The 6,000-nt window shown below is 48.0% G+C and overlaps 1 protein-coding gene across 3 annotated transcripts in view; it reads right to left on the reverse strand.

Annotated features, from left to right (window-relative positions):
• Nucleotides 1-3,113, reverse strand: part of LOC111842240 (guanine nucleotide-binding protein G(z) subunit alpha-like) — a 30,388-nt gene extending 27,275 nt beyond the window's left edge. For all 3 annotated transcript variants that reach the window (XM_023808657.2, XM_072714244.1, XM_072714246.1), the window contains exon 1: nt 2,978-3,113. The gene's annotated coding sequence lies outside the window, so the exon portion shown is untranslated. The remainder of the gene's footprint in view (nt 1-2,977) is intronic.
• Between the last annotated feature and the right edge of the window lie 2,887 nt (nt 3,114-6,000).

Raw genomic sequence — 6,000 nt, forward strand, 5'->3', positions numbered from 1 at the left:
CGATGCCCATCCAGAAAAACTGATTACGTCTGTCAGAACGGGACACCGCCATCGATCACAATCCCTTATGCTGTAACTGAAATATCACACATATCGTCTCTCATTCTGTCCATTATGTAAATTTGCAGCTTAATACCTGCTGGATACAAAGGAAATTTGGATCAGATAAATGGAACGGAGGGTCACCGTGGTCAAAGCGTAGGTTTGCAGTCGCCTGCTAGCAGGGTTAGGTAATGTCAGAGGTAGACTTTTGCCCAAATAGTGCCCTGGCTCACTGGCACGTCGAGCTGAACGCCTCGTGTTCTGGGGAACGAATCCTGCCTATGTGCGCAAAAGCAAGGAGAGCTTAGCAAGTTCCACGGCTCGGAGAAGAAGCGGAGTGCAGGAGTGGGTGGGGCAGGCAGGGTGGAGAAGGCATGCGGACGGGCCCCTGGGCACAGCGCCCAGCGGCCCCCACCCCCAGTCTTGCGTTATGGGCTGCAAATGAGTACAAGCCCAACACAGAGGTGAGGAAGCACTGCACTGAGGAGTGGCCCACAGAGTCCCGCTTCAAGCGCTCAGCTCTGCTCGATCCTTACGGCCGTCGCTGCGACCTCTGTGTCTGGAATCCACCTGTCCTCACTAGGTCCAAGCTGCGACCAGGCCTGCTTGCCGGAAGCCCGCCACCTGTTTCCCTGGTTGCCAGCTGGGCCGCAGTTCTTCCGCGTTGGACAGAACTCGTGGCCTGGTGCCTGAGGTCGCTGACATGCTTCTCCAGCACTAGCAGAGCGAGCCCTTAATCACTTTAAAGTTGAAGCAAAAAATAAACCATGTGAGTGGAAATGTAAACCCAGGGAACATGTTTGGTTGGACAGCTCTTTTAAATCTGATACACATCACCCGAGACAAGTGGTTCAGGAAAATGGATGGATGTATTACCTAGATGACAATAGCATTGAAGCAGCATGCTCTCTTGGGCTCAGACTACACATGAACTCAGATGGATGCAAACATAAACATCGATGCTATGGCCTTAACAAGCATGTCGATCCAGAGCTACTGACCGCCAACCGCACACATCCTGGGAGGCAAACTGCACCCAATGGTGAACACAGCTAACCAACTATGGACCCTCAAAACCAACTTCGTCTTCTACCAACAGACAGTCTCAGCCAGGCTACCTGAACAACATTTCATTAGTAGAAAGACAGAGGGGCCGAAGAGCTGAAGTTTGCGATTGAAACATGAATGCTGTTCCCAGGGGGCTGACATTATTTTTAGCTTCCTTCAAGCCGCTAATTCAATTTATTGCCCAGCCATGACGAGGAGAATACACTGACCTTTTATCGGGGAAAACGGGAGTCTTCATGGCAAAGGTATACTGTTCACTTCACAGCCCAGTTCTTCCAGTTCGTGAACCACCCTCTCATGTCCCTGTGTTGTTCAACCATATCAGTGGTGCTGGAAAGCCAAATCACTGTCGAGTTCAGCGGCTTCTGAAGTTCATGCGCCTTATTTTCGCGAGTGCCATGCGGTATCAGAGACTGAGCTGCTCCTCCTCATCAATTCAGGTTTTTTTTTTTTTCTGAAATTACAGTTAAAATTTAAACAGCTGCAGAGCGACCGGAATTCTCAAGCTATCAGAGAGATGCACTGCAGGGCATAGCGGCGATTTGCAGCTTCACAGCCTTGTGTGTAGACCGCGAGGGATAAAATACGATCAGCACTGCGATAAGACGGCAGTCTGGCAGCACGGCTGGCCGGCATAATATCCCTCCTGTAAACCTAACTCTCTAACATACAAACAGAGAGGAAACTTCCCCTTTAATGACAAAGACTATTTCTGATGATTATTTCAAGAGACCATAAGACTACTTGACACCCCAGTTTATTCTTGAAGAAATAATATTATGTAATTAATATGTAATTTCACCTGCTCATCTTTACTGTGATCAACTAACTTTTAACTTGGTTAAAGGAATTATTTAGGTCAGGACTGGGTTGAGATATATACAGGAAATTAGGAAATGTGAAATAGTTAATTTCGAAAAGCTGTGAAGTCACAGTGAAATTATTACACATACAGTGCTGCCTAGTCTACAGATACTTCTTCATATCACCATAATTAGTGTATTTCGGAAGCACCAGCTTCTAAAATGAAGGATGACAGTTTGGACATGATTTGGGACGGACGTGTCAGTAAACATTGGGTCAGCACCTCAGGGTCCCCTGGCGGCCATGCTGGATGAGAAGCTCGACGTCCAAACGCATTTTGGCGCAGTCCGCTGTCTCTCTGTCTTCTGCCGCTCCCTGATTTGCGTTGCCGTTGAATAATTCAGAGATGCCAAACGCTGGCCATTATGTAACGTCTTCTGTCATGTGCCATCCAGCCTGCCCCCCCCCCCCCCCCACCCCAAGTCTTGTATGTCTTCCCTCTCCCACCGCATCCCACTGCACGTGCAGCCCCTGGCATTGCCTTCCCTTTGCTTCCTGGACACTTTACAGGGGGTGCAATCCTGGTGGGGGGGGGGGAGCTGTGATCTTACACTTCCTCCATCTCTCTCCACGCAGGTGGGTGCCGGACCGGCCGATCCCCGAGCCTCCAACCACACCCCTTCTCACACATGGCCGCACAGCACCTGCCGAGCCCCGACCCCTGGCACTAAGCAGCTCAGCATGTCCCCCTGTGCCCACCCCCTCCCCACCCCGGCCGGCTCTGTAGAGTGGCCACATACGCACGCAGATACACATAAACACGTTCGATACCCTCGTCCAACGCGGGCTGCATCCCGTCGTCACGGCGACCGTTTCCCACGAAGGACGCATCCCCGTACAGGACAGGCCCCCCCAGCAATCCTGGCTCCGTCCATCGCCCCCCCGACTTAGTGAGACCTGCCGCTATTGCGTGACAACAGAACAGCACAGGCAAAGGGAGGGGGGGACGTTCCCATGGATAAGTTGTCTAGGGGGAGGGGAGATAGAACAAAGGTTTCCTTACTCTGTCAGGGTCCTCTGTCCATCGGTGACTGACGAGCTGAGAAACGTTCACGGGGAAGCGGCGGGCGGCTTGCTGCTCCAGCCCAACTGACTCTCTGACATCCTCAGCTCTCTCTCTCGCTCTCTCGCCCAGCGTGTGCCCTCCCCTCCCCTCCCTCTCTCTCTCCTTCTCTCTCGCCTAGCATGTGCCCTCCCCTTCCTTTCTCTCACTGTCTCTCTCTCTCTCTCTCTCTCTCTCATTATGGTCCATGCGCCACTTCCTCCCCTAGTAGCTCTGTAGCAGTTGAGATACGATGGCAGTGGGGGGAGGAGTGTGTGCGTGTGCGTGCGTGTGTGTGAAAACGAGCGGAAGGGAGGGAGGGAGGGGGGGAGATGGGCTGGGATTGAACCGCAAAGAAAAAGACAGATTAAAAGGCAGAGAGGGGTGTTGACGACTGCAGCCGGTCAGAAGCAGCACACCAGCTCATGCTGCAGTGGGGACGGCGTGGAATGAGCTGGAAGGCGAGAAAGCGGGCAGGCCGCCGGGCACCAAGGCGCAGCCATCAGTATGAGGAAGGAGCTGGACCCACCCCCCGAATTTCCACACAATAAGGAGCAGCCATTGAAAGCTGAGAGATGAGGTGGGGGGGGCAGGCAGAAAAAACCAGGCAGGTGACACCAGAGGACAGGCCCGGACACACTGCGCTGTTACCGTGCCAACCGTTCCCACAGAATGCCCGCCTCCCTACCCCTATTGGCCCCCTCGCTGCACGGACGGGCATGCCGGCTAATAGGAATGGCTGCCTGGCAGATGCAGAGAGCTCTGGCAGCCAATAGGTAAGCAGGAGGCTGAGAAGGTCTTCATATGGGGGCCGCCTTTCTCGCTGCGCATCTCAGGGATACAAGGACCGGCCCGAGTGTGCTGCTCACACCTGGTGACCCTGAAACACCCTTCAGCACTGAAAGCAATGGCCCGGGGGGGGGCTGTCCGGGCACCACACCCCCTGCCCAGACTCCCTGGTGCCCTGGCCGCCTTCCTCGACGGCACCCGTAAACATGGTGACCTTGGCCCTCTCTGTTCACCCCTTAGCTGTCGGGGGAGAGGCCCAAACTGCCCCGTCAGTACTGCACCTATGTCTCCCGCTCTACACAGGGAGCTCCACCTTATTTTTTCCCCATACTTGACCATTTTATAAGATTCTCTCATTCTCAATACCAGGTCCGAACCTGACACCCAGTGCTGCTCTATTCAGATACATGTCCAAATGCATAAAAGTGGATTCTGACTGTCGATTGTTTTACTGGAATTAAACAAGAAACAAGAAAGGCCACCATTACAATAAAGAAGCTCCTCTACTTACAAACTTCCAGACATACGAAGGAAGAGGACTGAATATCCAAATTGTGTTCATTCGGCTCCCGTTTCCTGTCCGCAACATCAATTTTTTTTTCTGCGTGCCAATTCCACCTAGTACAACTTCTGGCCGCTACTCCCGCCGCGCAGCAACATAACGTGCGTACTCCCAGCATCCTAGTTCTTAGTACTTGCGCATACCCTTAAAATGATGTTGAATAATGACTTACGAACATTTCAAGTTACGAATGGCCGTTCGGAACGTAACTCATTCGCAAGTACAGGAGTGTCTGTACTATGGTTAATAAAAATGTACTTCGCAGGTGTTACATTTAAATGTGAAAAGGAATAAGAAAGTCTTCTGTGATCCTAAGACTGAGACACACACCAAACGTGCCATTCTAGGATCTGCAACGCAAAGGTTTTATAAGTTTAACGACAGAGACACCTGGTGGTAGCAAATATTATTGCAAGCCAAACTGTTCTGGATTTCCAAACTTCCCAAACTTGTCTGGGTTTCCAAAATGATTCATTTTAATCTAAAATATATTTTATAAACGAATATAACAGTTATATAAACAAAACAGCGTGCTTTATAAAATGTCACAATAGTGTCTCAAATTTAGAAGACTCGTCTGCAAGTTCAGTATACTTCCTGTGAAGTGCGTCACGTAGAGCATATAGGTTTAAATTAACTCTATGATCAAGCACGCAGTGCGCTCTGTAATTTACACCAATCAATGCCAATCAGCAAAATTTATCGACATAAGTCATGTGAGATCAAGGAAAAGACAAGGCAACAGGTAACCAATATGCACACTGGACAGGGGTGTCAGTTACTTAAAGTTAGTAAAATGTCAAATGCCTCAGTCAAAATGGCTTTCAAATGATCCCGTCATTAATCAAAACTTTCCGTCAATGACAGAAAATATTCGGTTAACGTGACATCTTGTCATGACACAACATCATTATGGCTTCAGCGCCTGTAGGATAAACAGACATTACTTTGTAAAGACGTGCATAAGATCTAACAAGGAATGAAACAGTAACTCATTTAATGGCTGTAAAGTATACTTATAAATTTCCAGTTATTCATTTTAGGCGATCTATTGTATGAAGTCTATTTTTGTATAACTCAAAAGATGAATATGATTCTTATTCAGTTTGCAACATCCATAAAGACAAAAAAATAAATTGTAATTAAAAAAACTGCTCAGGATTAATCATTTCCAGATGTTTTTGTAACATTGAGATTAAGCTGCCGTTCATCGTGGCCATGTAACCCTCCTCTAAAAAGTTCACGTTTTGATGTTACTTTATAAAGCACAACTAAAATGAGACCTCAAATATCAAAATATATATGAAAGTGAAAAATGAACCATACATTAAAAAAAAATCCAGAGATAAATCAAAATTATTTCTAATCAAAAAACTTTCAAATACGTGTTTTTAGTTTAAATACATAGATGTTTATTTAAAAAATCATCATCAAAAGTGGAGCTTTCAGTTTCAGGTCATTGTTTTCAGATTAAACAAACTAAACCTGATTTAGCTCAGAGCACGAGGATGAAACACATACCTAAGGAACGCTGTAGTCCTTCATCAGACAAAATCATTTTATCATATGGGTCAGTTATTTTTTTTTAAGTTATGTTTAGTTGTGAAACGGCGTCCTAAAGTGTTAGTCTTAT

This window comes from Paramormyrops kingsleyae, chromosome 7 (assembly GCF_048594095.1).
Source record: "Paramormyrops kingsleyae isolate MSU_618 chromosome 7, PKINGS_0.4, whole genome shotgun sequence".
Classification (NCBI taxonomy): Eukaryota; Metazoa; Chordata; class Actinopteri; order Osteoglossiformes; family Mormyridae; genus Paramormyrops; species Paramormyrops kingsleyae.